We start from the raw sequence: 19,898 nt of genomic DNA on the forward strand, positions 1-19,898 counted from the left end.
GCTCGTTCGGATATAGTACGAGGTCTTGATGGGAATGTATCCATAGCCTCAAACGTGTGCCTTCACTTCAAGTTTTGTCAGGGTACCTACCTTTAAGCATAAAGTATCGAACATAATTTTTTGTCATACCAATTGCGGAAGTTGGATTTGAGAAAACAGTCAAGAATGTTCAATTACTGTTTATTTTATTTAAAGGCACAAGAATTATGTCACACGAGTTTAAATAGCGATGGATTAAACGAACGTATATGTTGAAGTTGTTTACAAGATTCAACTGTCGCTAAGATTCTTTTTGCGATTCTTACTCCACCCAGCGGACGTTTGTCAAATTAAAAGATAATTCGACTCATCTATAGCGTATTTTAGCGTAGTCGTGCAGAAATGTAGAGACAGATAGAGAGAAAGAAGTTGCTTTTCGATACTAGTGCGAGGTAAATTAACTAAACTATAGATTGCCAGAAATCGTATTCTTTGCGCCCTCTGTATGCTGCTCGAAAATCCAACTTTCGTGATTGTTATGACAAAAAAAATTTTTTGTTGTTTAAAATTTTTCGTTTACAACATCTCTTGAACAAATTAACTGATTATAATGCAATCTGCGCAATCGACGTTGACTTTGAAATTAGAAGCAGATTAAGTTTTGGAATTAATCAGTACCGCAGTTTCAAAGCTATTCCAATATAATATTCTTTTGAAAATTTTAATTTTGAAATTTCCAAAATTAGGCCGAAGTTAAAAATTTCCATAAAATAGAAATTTGAGGAAACTTATTGAAATTTAGGAAGTTAAAAAATTGATTTGAACGTATTTTTCGTGAATTAAATTTTTTTTTGCCAAAATATCATTTCTAACGTTCCAAATTGACGTTTTGATTAATTTTCTCCAAAAAATTTAAAAATCCAATAATTTAAATTCAAATTTCTTTTTCATTTTACAAAATTGAACTTCACTCTAAATTCGAGTGCTTGTTGTCAATCCAATCAGACTAATTGAAGAATCTCGAAATCGCGATTGATCATCCGGAAGCTCAATAAATTAGACATTGAATGGGTTTATCGACGGGCACCCGAGCATAAAAGATGAAAAGGTATTTGCATTGACCCAAAAATTCTAGAGTAGCAATAAAGTATTTTTATGTATATTGTACAATCGAGTAACTTTTCGAAATAAAGAGTAATTTATAAGGATACTTTTTGCCAGAGGACAGAAGGGCAAGAGTCAATAGACGAAATATTTTAACATTGATTGAATACTGAAACATGGTTGCTCAAGCATCAAGTATACTCGTACTAAACATAGTATGCGGGTTCTTAGCATAACTCACCAGAAGTGGCTTGACACTTGCGTGTCTCGGAAAACTTTTATAATTTAACCTGTACAAAGAAGTTGAGCGTGCTGTACTCTACTTGTTTTTTCCACGTCCCACGTTACCACCGCCAAGAGATTGCTATCCTGGAAACTTTTTGTCGATGCAATGAACCCGGTCATTGAATTAACCCTTAAAAAAAACAAAAAACCAAGAAAAAATAATGGACGTTCTATAAATCGATAGTAATCGGAGGAATGTCCTGATTAATTATTAATCATTTATACCGGTTTGAAAGAAGACGGGTTTCAAATTTTTTAATTAAAATTTTTCATCCCTCCCCGGGGGACTGTTAAGCTGCATTATCGCTTTTTTTTAACACGTAATTCTCGCTATTCACTAATAATTCTCATCTCGCCTGCACTTCTTTTTTTTTTTTTTCTTTGGGTTTGACTTACTAATTAATTTTTACAATCGATAGTTTTGGAGGAGTTGTAAGAAGAGGTTTTATAAGACGGAAATAATTTGTTTAATTTTTTGGGCTTTGAAATTAGCTTAAATTTGTTAGAATCAAACGTGATCAAAAATTTGATTGGTACATTAATCTTTAGTAGTTTTTTTCTTCAATATTTATTGATTAAAATAAAAAAAAACCGGTGACGTTAGCTGAGTCGTCTAAGGCGCATGGCCTATAGAGAACTCAGACTAACTTACCGGCCAGGCGTGGGTTCGAATCCCAAGCTGGTCTTGGAAACCAACTTGGTTGATATTCGGCCCTTTCCGCGTAGGTTAAGATTTACACAACCCAAAAAAGACCCCAACGTACCACTCCCAACAGTTAAAGTCGGCGATATGACCACAGCAGTTAAAACCGGCTCTAAATGATAATTAATAAAAAAAAAAAAAAAAAAAAAAATAAAAAAAGTCACATGATTTTACGAAAAATTTCATAAACTTTAATAGAAATTTTTTATTTTCTTAGAAAAAAATTTTTTTTGAGTCCAAATCCTGATTTAAATGCATTAATTCAATAATGATCGAAAATTTGATAATTATATATTAGTCTTTATTAATTTTTTTCTCCACTATTAAATGACCGAAATTCAAAAAGTCATACATGATTTTACGAAAAATTTCATGAACTTTAACAAAAATTCTTTATTTTCTGAGAAAAAATTTTTTTTTGAGTCCAAATCCTGATTTAAATCTATTAAAATTAATAATGATTCAAAATTTGATATTTATATATTAGTCATTAGTAATTTTTTTCTCCACTAATTAATGATCAAAATTCAAATAATTATACGTGATTTTACGCAAAATTTCATTTACTTTGACGTAATATTTTTTATTTTTTTCAAAAAAATTTTTTTTAATCCCAAATACCGATTGAAATTCACTAAAACTAATAATTTTCAGAAACTCGATGTTAATCGATTAATTTTTAATAATTTTTCTCTCCAATATTTATTGATCAAAATAAAAAAAAAAAATTCACAAGAAATTTCAAAAAGAGGTTTAACCCAAAATTTTTTATTTGCCTTAAAAAACTTTTTCCCTATTCAAAAATAAATTTAAAAAATACTGAAAAATACTGTAAATACCAAAACTGAAAAATAACCCGTTTGGAGAAATAAAAAAAAAATACCAGCATACATCGTAATAGAAATAAACCAAAACCAAAAAGATATTTTTTACTATTTAAAAACAATGGCCTAGTAATCTCGCCCCAAATATTACATGTTAGTTCCACTTTATTGGACTTCATTGTTATCACACCTCAGTTGCCCGCAGGCGATCTTTCTCTTCGGTTCGGTGACTTTATCTCCAGCCACTCTTGTCCCTCATTCTGTCCCGTCATTCATGTTTTTCACTTTTCGATCCGTCTCTTTTTTCATTTTCATGTAACAGCAAACTACCCGCAAATACATTGCATAAAATCTTTTGTTTTTTCCCTGCCCGCTTCATCTCCTTCTTTTTTTCAATTTCCCTCTTGGGGTTAAAAAACTGACTAATGAAAAAGTTTATTTTTGCTAGTTACTGGAATTTTATTAAAATATAATCTCTATTTAAAGTACCGAATTTTTTTTTAATAATATTTTTTTCACTATTTTTCTCAGAGCGATGGCGGTATTCATTTTATCGAGTGTCAGTGTTATGCACTCACCCGCACTTAGCGGCTATATAACTTGATTTTACAGGAAAGCATGACAGTCTTGAAAAATTCAATTTTCACAAAGTCGATGCACTTCTTTTCCTACTTTATCGCGTTATTTTTTATGAGAAAATAAGATGTTCAATCGCTTCTTCTTTCTCTTCTTCTTCTTCTTTTCTTCTTGAGTTATTACAGTAATACTTTTTAAAGTTTGTCAGTCAAATTTACCGGACTCGTATAATAACAAAAAATTCCAATCCAGCTTACTTCGCACATGAAATATAATTATTATCGGACATATTATTATCAATGGAATATTATTATTATTAATTTTATCGGATTTATATTTTTTAAAAACTAGATTTTAGTTCAATAGCATTTAATGTTTAATTAAATTTTTAGATTTAATTTATTTTTTTCAGTTCTTTCACTTGAAAATATATTTATATAGAATAATGGGTAAAAGTAAACTGAAAATTCGAAATATCATTAAAGTACATTTTAACAAATAATATTTAACTAATTGGATAAAATTGAATTTATTTATTTATTTATTTATTCAAATGCTATTTGGCTTTATACATTAGGTTTACATCAATTAAATTTAGTTTTAGGTGAAAAAAAAAAAATAAAAATAAAAAAATTAGGACGATGGTTGACCCTGAAGACCATTCCTGCAACTTCCCGCTTATTTTGTACTTAAGTGCTCAAAATTACACATTACGTTTTTGAGCTCTTCGAGCTCAAAACTCTAATAGCAGTTTAATAAAACACGATTTTTTGAATTTTCAAATGGCAATAACTTTTGAATAAATGAACCGATTTTCAAGCGGTTGGCGGTATTTGACGCAGTTTTTAAATAAAGCTCCATGAAGAATGTTCAAGTTTAAATCGATCGAGCCAGGAATCTCGAAGTAATTCCGAAAAAACAATTTTTTCGGTTTTTTTTCGACAACGATAACTCACGAACGAATCAACCGATTTTGACCGGGTTTGCGGTGATCGACGTGGTTTTTTTATCTTAAAAGCTGAGTAGATTTTGGGATTGATCGGTGAAGCCATTTAAAAGTAATTCCAAAAAAACCACATTTCAAAAATTTTTTATTTGTAGTTTTTTTGAGATTTTTCAAAATTTACCGGTCCGAATCGATTCAAAGTGTATTCAAAATCTAAGTTTGGTCAAGCCTTTTCGAATGGCACCAACCGCGATGAAATCGGTCAAGCCGTTCAAAAGTTATAAAATGGTTACACACACACACACACACATACATACACTCGGGGCAGAAGAGATACTGCTACCGGGCGCGTCTCCCCGAGCGGATGGGAGAACGCTCGCTGTCCTTGGATGACACAATCTCTTAGTTGATGAGGTACAGCGGGTAGGAGTCAAGCAAAATAACCAAACAAAATAAGCTCCCGTGGACAAAACTCCCCTTTAATGGGTTGGTCACACTAACTGACCTAGCAAGACGATTGGTTCCTGCTGTAACTCACTGGGAGTGTCCGGAACCTGTATCGTAGTTTCCGACGATGCAGGCCACGGCTGATGTGAGCTTGCTCTGCCGAGGTGAAAGTTGCAGCAGTGGATCAGGAGCCAGCCACTTCGGGCCTTGATCAGGAAGTACGCAGTGAGTGTTAGAGATCGTAATCTTCACCGCTCCAAGCGAGTCTAGTCCGTCCGAGTATTCCGGGACTGGCTAAGTGTCGGCTAGGCCTCAGGGAACTGGGGTAGGAGTACTATCTCCGAGAGTACACCCGTTCCTAGCTATGACAACCCGCTCTACTCCGTACGATGCGCTGGTAAATCAAAAAAGTATGAGTAACCCACAGGAAATAAACAAGAGTGGAAACGGGCTACATGCCCAACAAGCAGCGATTGAAACGAGCGCTGAAATGAAGCGGTCACAATCGTTGGAATGCCTAGAGAAACTGACCAGCGAGTTAAATGTTTTCGTTCAGTCAAAGGTCAACATCCACAAGGAGATAAAAAAGAAGACGACTAGTGTAGCGAACGCACTTCAACGTTTCAAAAAACTGGACGAAGAATGGCGCTCATCATTACACCGCACCCCTTGTGCTACATCGGAGAGAAACAGTCAAGTGGTTGTTGAAGAAGCGATGGACATTGGAGCCGAAGGTGACGGAGAATCAGTCACTGAAGAAGAAAGTGAAACTATCACAACGGCAGAGACTGAATCCTTTGACCAAGACTGCCGCAACTGAGGAAGTTGAAAAGAAAAATTCGTTCTCCCGAAGGCGGAGCTTTTCATACTCCCAAGAAGCTGAAAGACCTTGGACCTGGTCATCCCATCAAGAAGCAGGAAGTGGTTAAGGATCTTCCACAAAACTCTGGTGAACAGAACAAGAAGCCAGACTGGGAAAAGGTGCAGAAAGGACAAGAAGAAGGAGCGCAGGAAACTGCCCCCAGAAAAACCTCTGGTGCCTCCACCGAAGCCGAACCAGAAGCCAAGAAGAACAGCAACGAGACCGGAGGCACTTATTATCCGTCCAGCGAACAAAGATAAGTATTCTAAAATACTTACACGGATCAAGGCGGACGTTCGCCCGGATCAGGTCCGCAACACAGTCGAGAAGATACGCAGGATCACGACAGGGAACATTCTCATCACGCTGTCGAAAGGCAGTAGTGATAGAGGTAAAGACCTGCAGAAGACTATCGCGGGAATACTTAAGGAGGACGCAAATGTCATTAGTACAGGACCTGAAGAAGACCTGGAAATTCGCGATATTGACGATACTACAACTAAAGATGACATTCTAACAGCTTTACAAGAGGCAACTGGAAACGATTGTGGTATAACAGTAGAGGCCATTAAAATTCGTAAGGTCTTACGTAGCAGAACACAAATTGCGTCGGTGACTCTGGCAGCAACGGTAGCGCAGAAAGTGGTAGGAGAACACGGCAAGATTAGGATCAGCTGGACCAATTGTCGTATTAGAACAGTACTAAGACCAGTCCGATGCTATAAATGCTGGCATTTTGGACACCGTGCGGTTCAGTGCACAAGTGAAGTCGACCGCTCCAAACTTTGCATTAAATGTGGAGAAGAGGGACACAAAATCGCCGAATGTAATAAGCCTGCTAAATGCTAACATACGAATTTTGAAATCGTTTATGCCTGTAGGGAATACAGGCGAACGATATTATAAATTATTAGATAAATAATTAGTTAAAAAAAATTCGTGCAATAGACTGGACAGCCAATAAAAAATTCAGATTTATAGTATTAACCAGTCTACAGAAAATATATTGTATCAAAATATAGTTGTAAATAAATCAGGAAGTATGAAATGTCTCTTTATCCCAGTAATTTAAACGGTAATTTTTAATAAAAATTTATTTCTGTAACAGGAAATCGCAGACACTTTATTCATTTGATAGAATAAATTTTTCCCCGTCACTTAACATAACAGCGGCTAAATGTTAAGTGTCAAGTACTCTGGTCACGTCTGAAGGTTCTTCGGCACAATATACTATGTATATAACTTCACTAGAAGCTTTTACACACAGAGAAACTCCCGGTATTAGTGGTAGTGTATGTTATTACTGAGTGTAGAAAGTATACTGTAGTGAAAACTAATAAAGGCCAAGCGGTCGAAATGTGAGGACTGAATTTTGGCATCGTTCGAGAGAGGAAAACCCCAAACGCTTCCGGTCACTTAAAAGCTCGTGATTTGCTTGTTCCGGTTCTCCAGCTTGTGTAAAGTTTTCTGAAGTTTTTTTTTGGAATCGAAGCCTTAGAAATGATGATATTTTTTATTCTTTTTTGTTCTAAATAAATTTTTTGGAACGAAAAATATTATTGAGAAAATTTGACTTTTTGTTTAGAGACATTAAGTTTGAATTAATGAAGAATTTGCGGAATTTTTAGTTGGCAGAATAATTAGCATACCCTTGTCAAAAATTGGGACGAGGACCTAAAAATAACTATTGGGAGTCAATATTAGTTATTTTGTGATTAAAGCTTCTTAGGCTGGGTTAGTTCTACTTTTGGGCGCCAATTTCGGTACAAGTACCAAGGTTGCTATCGAGACAGTTTTTAGTCACCGTTTAATAGTAAGCTTTGGGAATATACTTGCACCGAAAAAAAAAATATTTAGTTTGAGAAAAATATTGTCGAGAAAATCAGACTCTTGCTTCGAAATATTTTGGAATAATTAAGTCAATAAATTCGCGGTGAGAATCGAGAAAATGAATCAAAGACAATTAAGATAAAAATTTGAATATTTAAGAATTTTAATAATTTAAACAACCCCAAATATTATTTTTAAACAAGACAAACCATATTTTACCCAACAATTTTAAGAAATAAAATTAAAAAATTTTGGAGTTCAAATTCTTGCTATAATATAGGAGATACAAGAATTAACGATAGACTTTTTTTGTAGAAAACTTAATTATTTACCAAAAAGGTCCTTATCAATGATCTCATGTTTCTAATAGCTTACTCACAATAATAATAATAAATGAACATCAGCAACAGTCCTCCAATTTTTTAAAATTTCTATCTCATCAGCAAATAAGTGTCAAATAACTTTTAGAACGGATTCAAGTAAAATTTTGTATTCTTAAAATTCTGTTTTTCAAATTTTTTTGGTTTATTTAATAAATAAACTTGTCACTGAAATAAAAATCAACCAACAATAAAAATAAATTAGATATATTTCTTTTTAATCAACTAGTTTTCATTTCTGAAAAAATTAATTCACTATTAAAGGCCAGAATTTGAATCTCCCAAAAAATTCATAAATTTTCACTAATCTTGTTCTTTTTTTTTATCAATCAAAATTTGACACCATAGATTAAGAAACATACTTGCACCGAAAAAAAGAATATTTGGTTTGAGAAAAATATTGTCGAGAAAATCAGACTCTTGCTTCGAAATATTTTGGAATAATTAAGTCAATAAATTCACGGTGAGAATCGAGAAAATGAATCAAAGAGGATTAAGATAAAAATTTTAACATTTAAGAATTTTACTAATTCAAACAACCCCAAATACTATTTTTAAACAAGATAAACCATATTTTACCCAACAATTTTAAGAGAAAAATCAAAAAATTTTGGAGTTCAAATTCTTACTAAAATATAGAAAATACAAGAATTCATAATAGACCTTTTTTGTAAGAAGTTTAGTTATTTACTAAAAAGATCTTTATCATTTTTTCTCTAGATCCTATCAATTAGCCGGAATTCTAAAACTTTTTTAAAAATCCCGATAAAATTGATTTTTATCCGTGAATAAAATAAATCATTATTAAAACCCAAAAAATTCTTCGTAAAATGATGAATGATTTTATATATTTCAACGGTGAGATGGGTAAAAACAATTTATTAAAAGTTGATTAATATCAAGTACGAGGGTGTACTTTATATTAAAAAAAAGAATGATTTAAAATTAGGTGAAAGTTCTTAAAAAAAAGCCATAAATAAAAGTTTCTACTTTGGAGAAATGTAAATTAAGCTTAGAACTTTAGCAATAAAAATAAATATAATTACAATTCTTGGAGATATTTCGCCCCCAGGTACATTCACCCTCGGATTATTATTTTTCAATGAGTAAAGAAACGTAATGGATGATGAAAAAAAAAAAAAAATAAAATAAAAATCGGGGCTGAAATGTGATTGGTATTTGCAGGGCGTAAGTCTCCTGTCGCGTTAATTCACGCCCGAATGGCTGAAACAATTCCAATATATATTTCCCGGCATTATAATGTTTTCTATATAGCGAGAGTGATATACTCTTTCCGGTGATAAAAGGGAGTTATATGTGAGGTGAAAATCCTTTTCCAACATCTCACCGAGAACAAGCTCAGTCAATTGTATTTTTACGAGTACGTTGATTTTTATAAGAATCGAAATCCAGTGAAGTGCACCTGGAATATAAGGTGAATCCAAAAGTATCTACAGGAATTTAATGCTTCTATAACTTCTCAAAGTGTAACCAAAACCTACGTTTCAATTCAATTTCTATATATTTATTCATCTTCTCATACCTTTTATAGTATTATAAAATTCAATGCAGCGTTTGAATGAGAACTTAAAAATACGAAAAATTTTCCTTCTAGATTTACGGCTAAGTGGTAAGAGATACATTCAAATTGATTAAGACCTTTTTTGTACAAAATCAAATTATCTACAAAAAAGTTTTTTTACAATTTTTTTGTATCTTGAATATTTATGCTACAATTTCAGTTTCATATTTGCAGTTACTATTTTCATACTACACGGAAAGAACAAAATGACATTAGATATCCTCTCATATTGTACTCAGTGATATTTGTGGTGAAAAAAAATTTCAGATAATAGCAAATATAATCCAGATTATACTAAATTATTTTTGGATTATAATCAGTGTAATATCCGATTTCACCCAGTAATTTTTCTGGTTATACCGCGCAAAATTACACTGGATATAATCCGAAAAAATATCCCGTATAATTTGAATTATACTTGGTAGAAACTTGGATTATACCCACGATAATTCTGCCATTTTTTTCTAGCCATGCGTGTAAAGTGTTGTTTACAATTTGTGAGTTATAGTCAATCAGCATATTGAACATTAATAAAATAAAATCGGTGAATTACATTAGTGTGTGACCATTTATATTTTTTTGCCGTTATAATTATTACAATTACAAGGTATGTAAAAATAGTGTACAAGACGTATGTTGTTACGTTTATACTTGTGACAGTAAGATCTAACCTGTTCATAGTCACGCTTGAGTTTTATATTGCTAATATTTCATTTTTTAATTTTTGTTTTGTGCTATACCAATTATTATGGCGGAGTTATCGTGAGTATAATCCGAATTTCTATCGAGTATAATTCAAATTATACGGGATATTTTTTTGGATTATATCCAGTGTAATCTTACACGGTATAACCAGAAAAATAACGGGGGAAAATCGGAGATTACACTGAGTATAATCCAAAAATCATTTAGTATAATCTGGATTATATTTGCTATTATCTGAAATTTTTTTTCACCACAGATATCACTGAGTATAATATGAGAGGATATCCAGTGTCATTTTGTTCTTTTCGTGTATCAAGTGTAATCTTACGCGGTATAACCAGAAAAATTACTTGGTAAAATCGGTTATTACACTGAGTATAATCTAAAAATAATTTAGTATAATCTCGATTATATTTGCTATAAGAGAATCAAATTTCTTACAAAAAAATATTCCTATAATTTTTTTACATCTTTAATATTTAGCCCAGGATTCCCATTATAAACTTTAGAAACCAATATTTTTCATCAACCATTTTTATTTTCAACATTCGATTCGATTTCCGGCTAAATTGCTAGAGCTCTAGAAAAATTGACATGGACTTTTTGGTAGAAAATTAAATTTCCTACAAAAAATGTTCCTTATAATTTTTTCGTATCTCTAATAATTTAGCCAAAAATATAATATTAAACGAGAGAGTTTAATGAAAAATCTTTAGAAGTAATTTTGAAAAATAATTTCTCGTATCAGAATTGCCGTATAATTGGATTCGTTGTGATTATGTAGGGCAGACATTGAACGATCACCTTAACTCTAAAAGCTTCTCAACCCCTTCAGCCTTTCTTCGTTCCTTACTCTCGACGTACTTCTTGTACTACTCGGTCGTCGTGAGTCTTATCGGAAAAAACAACACTGCCAGGTACGAATATACAGTACAGCACACTGTACTCGGTACGTCACACAAGTGTGTACTTACCTCCACCAATCTATGTACATCAGCATAAATGTAGGTCGGTCTGAATTTATTAATAAACCTCCACACTTAAATAATAAATATATTATTTGAAACATAAAAAACACATCGAGTTTTGGTGAATTCACCTGAGAGTTCCGTCTTTGAATCAAAAACCACCGGCGGCAAGACAAAAGACTCGAAAAGGAAGGAGAAAGGTTGAAAGATTATATACTTCTGTTTGAGAATCGAGATTCAAGAGTCAAGATTGGATTTTCCATTAAAAGTGTTGTTACAGGGTTGCACTATATTGTATATAGCACTGTACACTGAACGCTGTTATTACATTTTAGTTTGATACGATGGGGTATGAGATGAGATCGTTTCAATTTATATCGGAGTTGTTTCGTAAATACGAATCCGATTACCGTCTAGTGATTGGGTATTCCATTTTTTGCTGATAAAACTTAACCGATACAAAAAACAAAACCCTTCTTTATATTTACGGTACAGTAAGCCATTTGTATTTAAAGAGATTAGTGTAATTTCGAGTTTTATTTTTATTGCTGGATTATTTGCATGTGCTAATTTACTGAGTTTTATCGAAAAACTACCGAATTAAGTGTCGCTTTAACTTAAGGGGGATAGCCACTGTGAGAGTCGAAAAAATAGGTGATTTTCGAGAATTTTTTTGGCTGGCATAATAAAGGAATTTGGGGATCGGATTTTTTTTGTTTTATAAAGTATACACTAAGGTAGTACTACCGGTTTTAGAATTGACGTTCAGAATTTAATGAAATTTGGCATATTGGTACTTTATAATATCATAATTAAGCAGTAAAATTTTTGGAACCTGAGCAAGTCCTGAAAAAAAGATATTAATATCTACATATTTTTGCTTTTACCATTGATCCTTATGGAGAATCACAGACTTTATTTTATTTCACAAAACTGGACGTTCAGATTCTTATAAAAATCAAGACAACGAGAGAAAATAACATCTAGAACATATTTAATAATAATCAGTATGGTTTCCAAGAATATGAGAATATTTATTAATAAAATCATTCAAAATTTATCTCTGTCTCTTATTCTCCAACGTGATTTAGTATAGGGAAATCTACTACGTTAATCAAATAAGGTTAGGTTTTATGATTTAACTCTTGTGGTAACGGTAGTACCAGGTTTGGGTAGTAACGGGTTTGGTATAGTCTTGATCACTTTTTCATATTTTTAAATATTAATTAAATTTATCAATTTAAAATAAGTTATGAGATATAAATCCGTGAGCGGTACGACGGATGTATCAAATTTTAGGAGCAAGTAGCAAGTGTACAGAGTAAATCAATCAAGCTTAAAATCTATTTCGATATATATAGCTACAATGTTGTATAGGAGATCGCTAAGATTAAACGTAAAGTTTGAGTCGCTGTATAATCTCATGCTTGAGCCGTCTTAGAAACTCCGATCCGAAAATGGATCTTAATCAACTTTGAATAAAACTTTATGTAATTTAATTCAATTTATTATCATTTCTGTCAGCTAACTTCAACCAAAATATCAAACTGAAGATCAGAAGCTCTAAGGGAAGGTATGAGATTTTTTTCATTTTTCAGTGCAACAATTTTTATAGTTATTGTGAAACGTGACGGAAATTAAGAAAGATGGGGGTAAAATGGTGTTAAGATTTTAATGTTATATTGATAATTCGTGTCAACATCGACGTGCATTTTTGTCAACAATTTTTATTGATTTTTATTCAAAGTTGAAAAAGATTCGAGAATTGATAACAATAAAATTTTTTTAAATATTCATTTTTATAGTGACAATTTGGTTTCTTAAAAAACAAGAGCACAAGTGATGCTCATGCTGATCTTATTCAAAATATAAGGCATTTGATACTGTAAATCATGACATATTGCTGAACAAACTAGAAAGATACGGCGTAAGGGGTGTTGCTAATAAATTGATGAAAGATTATTTAGAAAATAGAGTACAGACAGTAAAATATAAGGGAGTTTACAGTAAACATGAAAATGTAAGAATCGGTGTCCCACAAGGAACAATACTCGGCCCCCTATTGTTTTTATTATATATTAATGACATTTTTCGAGCTGTAGACCAAAAATACCTTCTATCATATGCTGATGATACTGCTATACTGTGTGCGGGAGATAATTGGGACGTAGTGCAAAGAGATATGAACGAAGTCTTGAAAATTGTCCACAGTTGGCTAAAAAATAACCAATTAACACTAAATGTGGGGAAAACTGTGTATTTAACTTTCTCTTGTTATAGTGATTCTATTCCAAAGACTGTAATTAGAATAAATAATGAAATAATAAGAAAAGTTGATAGCTGTAAATATTTAGGAATTTATATTGATAGTTGTTTGAAATGGGATATACATATTCAGGAGACCGTTAAAAAAATTAAATTTTTTCAATTTCTTGTATATAAACTGAGTCTTTTTATGGAACGTAGAGTACTGAAAATGCTATACCATTCGTTATTTGAAAGCGTCATCAACTACGGTATTATAGCGTGGGGTGGTGCGTATAAAAACTCTATCATACCACTTTTTACTGTACAAGAACGAATTCTAAAAAAAATTAGAGTAGAGTACAAATATATATTAAACATTAAACAGCAATATGTACTTTGTAGTTTGACTAAATTCTTTAGTACGTGCTTATATAAATATAATAATTATGAAGGTAGATCTAGGTACAAAATAATCCAAGGACCTAAAATAACGAAGACTAAATTTCAAAGCAGTCCACTGTATACTGCAATTAAATATTTTAATAAGCTACCGAATGAAATAAAGAATACACATACATTTACTAAAAAAACTAAAAATAATATTAAAATATGGTTGACGTTCAGTCAGAAACAACTAGCAACCGAATAAAAGATATGTCACTTGCGCTAGTCGTAATAATAATATTTAATCGTATGAAGAATAATAATTATAATTTTTACAAAACTTGCACGTTTCTGGTGCTATTCTATGTATTCGCTTTATATTTTTCTATTATAAATAATGTACAAATTTTTCAATACTAAGTATATTTTGTTAAATAGGCACATATGATAAATTAACCATATATGCCTATTAACTCTTCCCGAACCTATGCACAGGGAACATTGTGTTTCCTCTTTAGGATTTATATGTACGATTTTTGTATATCTATCTTTTTGGGAAGTAAATAAATAAAATAAAAATAAATAGTAACTACACTGATCAAAGGATTCAGTTCTATTCAATAAGATTCAGTAATAGTTACTAAATCATTTATTGAAGCCCATTTATTTCCACCAAATAAATATTTAGTAGTACTTAACAAATTATTTATTGATACTCAATAAATCGTTTATTGGTATTAAAGAAATTAATTTTTTAACTAATTTTAGCGTAAAATCTAACTATTTTACTCAAAATAATTAAAATAAATAATTTTAAGTAAAAATATAAGGTATTATAAAGAAAATAATCTCATTAAATTATAATTTTTTTATTCGAGACATTTAAAAAATTTTAAATTAAACAAGTTTTTAACATATCAATAATAGACAAATTGAAAAATTTAAACTAACCCTTGTGGAAAAATTTTCCGAAATAACTGAAAAAATTTTAATGAGTACGAATAATAGTTCATAAAGTTTTTTACTTTCTTAAAAAGTCCGAAAAAGTCTTATTAAGGTAGTACTACCGGTTTTAGAATTGACGTTCAGAATTTAATGAAATTTGGCATATTGGTACTTTATAATATCATAATTGAGCAGTAAAATTTTTGGAAGCCTGGCAAGTCCTGAAAAAAAGATATTAGTATCTACATATTTTTGCTTTTACCATTGATCCTTATGGAAAATCACAGACTTTATTTTATTTCACAAAACTGGACGTTCAGATTCTTATAAAAATCAAGACAACGAGAGAAAATAACATCTAGAACATATTTAATAACAATCAGTATGGTTTCCAAGAATAAGAGAATATTTATTAATAAAAAACATTCAAAATTTATCTCTGTCTCTCTTTCTCCAACGTGATTTAGTATAGGGAAATCTACTACGTTATTCAAATAAGTTTAGGTTTTGGGATTTGACTCTTGTGGTAACGGTAGTACTACCTTAAGTCAGAAAAACTCTTCATTGAACTTAGAAAATCAGATTTTTTGCAAGATTTGGGACTTGGCCAGAAGAGTTATTCAGATTTATTGAAACTTCTTGGAATCCTTGTGGAAATAATTCTCTGAAAAAATTCTTAAAAAGTCAAATTTTCCCTGCAATTTGGGACTTTTCCAAAGGGTTATTAAGAGTTGATAAAACTTATTCAGTTTTACAGTAAAAAGAAGAGAATATTTCTTTTTAAAAAATTTACTTATCAGAATTGGAGAAAATTAAAAATTAAATTATAAAAAAGAATTAATGCATGTTTTGTAAAAATTTTTTTTCAAATAATATTTTTATCACAAAAATACTTTGATGAGCATCGAATTGCTCATAGTTGAGCAAGTCAAAACATCAACAGCAAATAAAGTGCACTTGCTGTTGGAAACAGATACTACTCAAAGAGTGAATCAAATTGGTATTTAATTTGGACGATGACATATATAAATTAACTTTCTAGGTAGGAAAGAATTTTTTAACGACACGCCATCTGCTAGAATTAATTGATACTAAACATATCTTAGTCCACAAATAAACAATTATAATCTTTGAGTATTCTTAGTTTCTAATAGATAGGAAATATTTATTTCCTTTTGTAATAAGGCTTTGATTATATTAATATAATGTATTTAGAATAAAAAAAAACCATTTATTAAACTGTAACAAATAATATTGATAAGTAAAAAATATTTTTTTCTCCTAAATAAATAACTGAAACTTTAGTTACTAAATCAGTTTAGTACTCCGTACTAAATCCTTCTATCAGTGTAGATAAAGAGCCCTACTTAGGATACTGTATCTCCTAAAATATAGAAGGTAGTGATACAGTATAGAAACACTTTTTGTAGGAAATTTCTTGAGCTACAATTTTGGATTCTTATGAATTTTTTCAGAATTCAATTTTTCAGGAGTTGTGACTAATTTTACTGTGACTAGATGATGATTATTATTGATGTGATAACTATTTAAGTCACCATATCTTCTAAAATATTGAAGATAGCTCTATAAAATTGTAACATTTTTTGTAGGGAATTTTGTAAGCTAAAATTTTGCCTCTTATGATTTTTTGATAAAATGAATATTTCAAGAGTTGTAGCAATTTGTTCGAATGAATAAATAACAATAATTCAGTGTTTAATTCAAAAATTTTCTTTCCAAATAATATAATTATTGTTATTATTTAAATACAAGTGTAACATAGAAATAAATGATGCAAATGCCGAGGAATTAAGATAATTGATATCATTGAAATCATTTAGAGAACGAATAGAGCAGGTATTAAGGTTTACGCGTAATCTAGAGTTACCTTTGACACCGATCGCGCATAAATCGATTCGCTGCCCGCAAATGAACATAACATGTATTGATATAAATATAATAATAATCCAGGATTACAAATTTTATATTTTTCAAATAAAATTGTATTTAACGAGTTGCAGAGAGCTTCCATTCATCGACCGCCCGGCCATTTACTTTCAATTATAATTATAACAATAATAATAGTACAGCGATTTATTTATTTATCGCTACCCGATTCACTGAAATTAACTATCCCGATAAAATAAACGAGCGATCTATAAATTTATAAATGTATAAATTAATATTGTCAACAGAACATTTATTTCTTCTATCCCGGGCGTAAAATCGTGGGAAATTGACAGGATTTTATTTTGATAGTTTTTATTAAATGAAAAATTTCAAACAGTTAATCGATTGGAAAAATTGTATATAAAGAGATGGGTTTAATTTCATGTAAACAGTTGATAATAAACGTTAAAGTATCATTGTTGGCAGACGGCTATTGTTGATAAGTCCCTCAAGAAATCAACAAACACAAATCATGAGTAATGCTAAAGTAAAATTTAAAAAAGAAAAAAAGAAATTACAAGAGTACACTGTTGAAGCAACCGAGATATTTCCCATGGGGAATCTTGGGTTTATTCATTCGACAAACGGTTTTATTTATTACCGTTATTATTATTTTGTTTTTATCGATATTACTCGCGTAATCGACAAAGGATATGACCAATGAGATTTTAAAATGCAACCGAGTTGTTTTAAAACTTTGAACGTTAAATAGTTAACTTACTGACGAATTTTTGGTTATTGTTTAATCAAAATTTTTGAAGTTGAAATTTTGGATTAAGTATTAAAAAGGCCATTCGGCAGCCGAAATGAAAGTAGATTTCTCAAATGAAGAAAATTTATTTTTTATAAAATAATATTATTAATAATAATATATAACAATTCAATGATTAAAAAAAAATCAATAATAAATTTAAAACTATTTAGAACTAACTTTGTTAAAAAAATTATCTTGTAAAGTAAAAAGTTTCTCGAATATTCATCAAACAATTTTGAAGATGATGAGATTTTGTGTATCAATGTCCAAATTTTAATTTAAGTGACTGCTTAGGAACGACAGTTTTCAAGCTAATCAGAATTTTTAAACTGGATGAAATTTTAATTGAAGAAAACAATATTTAGAACTAATTTCTGACATATTTACTGACGATCTAACCCGAATAAATTACACAAAAGACTGATTAATATCATGATTATTGAATCTATATCATGTTTATACTATAATACAGCCAATAATTCTAAAACAGCTGCAACAGTAAAACTGTTTCATTAAACAAACTCTAAAGGGAGTAATATTGATGCTATTATCATTTCTAGGGAATGAAAATTAAAGCTTAATAAAAGAGCTTTACGATGTAATTTACCGAATTCGAATATCTTGTCTAGTTCAGTAATGACACCAAGTTGGAGTGGTAAAAACATAAATTTTTACGATTTTCAAAATTTAAAAATCCTTGTCATTTCAAAACTACTCGCTTGATTAAGCTCATCTTCGAACTTAGCCTTGGTTTTTATCGACAGGTAAAGCATGTTGAGTTTGAGAAGAATCAGTTAGAAATTGCAAACGCTATCGTACTGACAAGCCGCGTTATATCGTAAATAAATATATAAACTTTTGAACGAACGATATTTTCTGACTCAGTTTGTCGAGCTGAGTCAGAAAATGGCTAAATTTTTTAAAAGTTGCGTCATAAGTTAGATTTTTATGAAATCTACTAAAAATACGAAAAAATTGTAAGAGATCTTTTTTGCACAGAAAAAAAGGTTCACTTGAGCCAAGAAAATATTTTTCTTCCTAATTATTTTCTAGAGTGAAAAAAAAATTTTTTTTTGACACAAGAAATTTCACTTATTCCAACAAAATTAATTCTCTTGCTTTAAGAAATACGTATCTTGATTCAAGAAAATTTTTTTAAGTCAAGAAAATCTTCTTGTTTTGAGAAAATTCAGTCTCTTGCTCCAAAAAATTTAGTTCTTGATAAAAGTAAAGTTTCTAGTCTTGAAAAAATTTCTCTCTTTCTCAAAAAAATTAAATATTTCGATAGAATGTAAGCAACGCTATTCTTATTGCCGAGGCTGACGGTGTCGAGTATCGTGAGGCCCGAGATCTGTGACGTAAGGTCTTACCCCCAGCCCGTGACAAGACTCGCCCCCACTCAACGAGGGTTGAGAGGACTACGAGAGAGATTTTTAGGGGCATTCCGACGCCACTCTTCATGAGGACCTCACGCGATGGGTCCTAGTACAACACCACCCAGTTATTGTCATCCCTTAATTATATTGGCTTTCATTAGCTGTCTCATTCCGTAGTTATTGTCGGGTTATTACTTGTAGTAATAATGTATATTATAGTATATTATGTATATTATAGTATAATGTAGTAATTATGTATAAATAAATATGAGTGGTATATAAAATATAAACCTCGAGTCTTACAGATCAGAAGTGGGATTGGAAATCCGTGTTCCGTGAAAAGTGTGGTGTATTAATGTTATAATAAGTTATAATATATTAATTATAATTGAGAAGTTATTGTTAGTGCAAATATTGTGGTTTCGCATCAGTTTCAAGGTCATTACGTTGAGTGCTGGGTCAACTCTACTCAATCCTCAAATTTGGCTACTTCGTAGTTAGATCACCCAAGGTCATGTTACTACATCTTCGAAAATTGCAACTTCTCTGAAAAATTGAAGTAGTTAAGAATATCCATAGCTGCGGTCGAGATAGGCTTTGAAGAGGCGTTGTACTTGTAGAAGGAACCAGGACTAAAGCATCTGGAGAAGGTGGAATTATGAAGAAGCAGAACAACTCAATGGTGAGCTGTTTTGCAACTGAAATTGCATTCTCAGCGAGTCCACCAGCAATCGGTGCAGAGAATGGATGATGAGTTCAACGCTGAAGAAGTTACTGGATTCAACGTCAGAGCGATATCAACAACGAATGATTACGATAAATTAAATCATCAGCAAATGAGGAATCAGGGCCTAAAGCTGGTCAACTCATTATCGCTCATTTGGTAATACGACACTGAGTGTCAGCGTTATAATGAACGATAAATTTGGTAATGTAGAAGTTAAAAGTAATTAATTATGATACAACTTGAGTTGGTATATTAAGAGGTATAATCAAGTAGGATTAGTAATGCTTGCTCGATAATAAATAAAGTGTTATTGCAAGTAGTAAT

At 31.1% G+C, this 19,898-nt stretch overlaps 1 long non-coding RNA gene across 1 annotated transcript; it reads left to right on the forward strand.

Moving 5' to 3' along the window:
- Positions 1 to 7,572: 7,572 nt before the first annotated feature.
- LOC123270366 lies at positions 7,573 to 15,289 on the forward strand. Its single transcript, XR_006510582.1, has 3 exons — positions 7,573 to 7,582; positions 14,341 to 14,349; positions 15,172 to 15,289. It is a non-coding gene; the product is annotated as an uncharacterized LOC123270366 (long non-coding RNA).
- The last annotated feature ends 4,609 nt before the right edge of the window (positions 15,290 to 19,898 follow it).

The sequence above is a fragment of the Cotesia glomerata genome, linkage group LG8 (genome assembly GCF_020080835.1).
Source record: "Cotesia glomerata isolate CgM1 linkage group LG8, MPM_Cglom_v2.3, whole genome shotgun sequence".
Taxonomy (NCBI): domain Eukaryota; kingdom Metazoa; phylum Arthropoda; class Insecta; order Hymenoptera; family Braconidae; genus Cotesia; species Cotesia glomerata.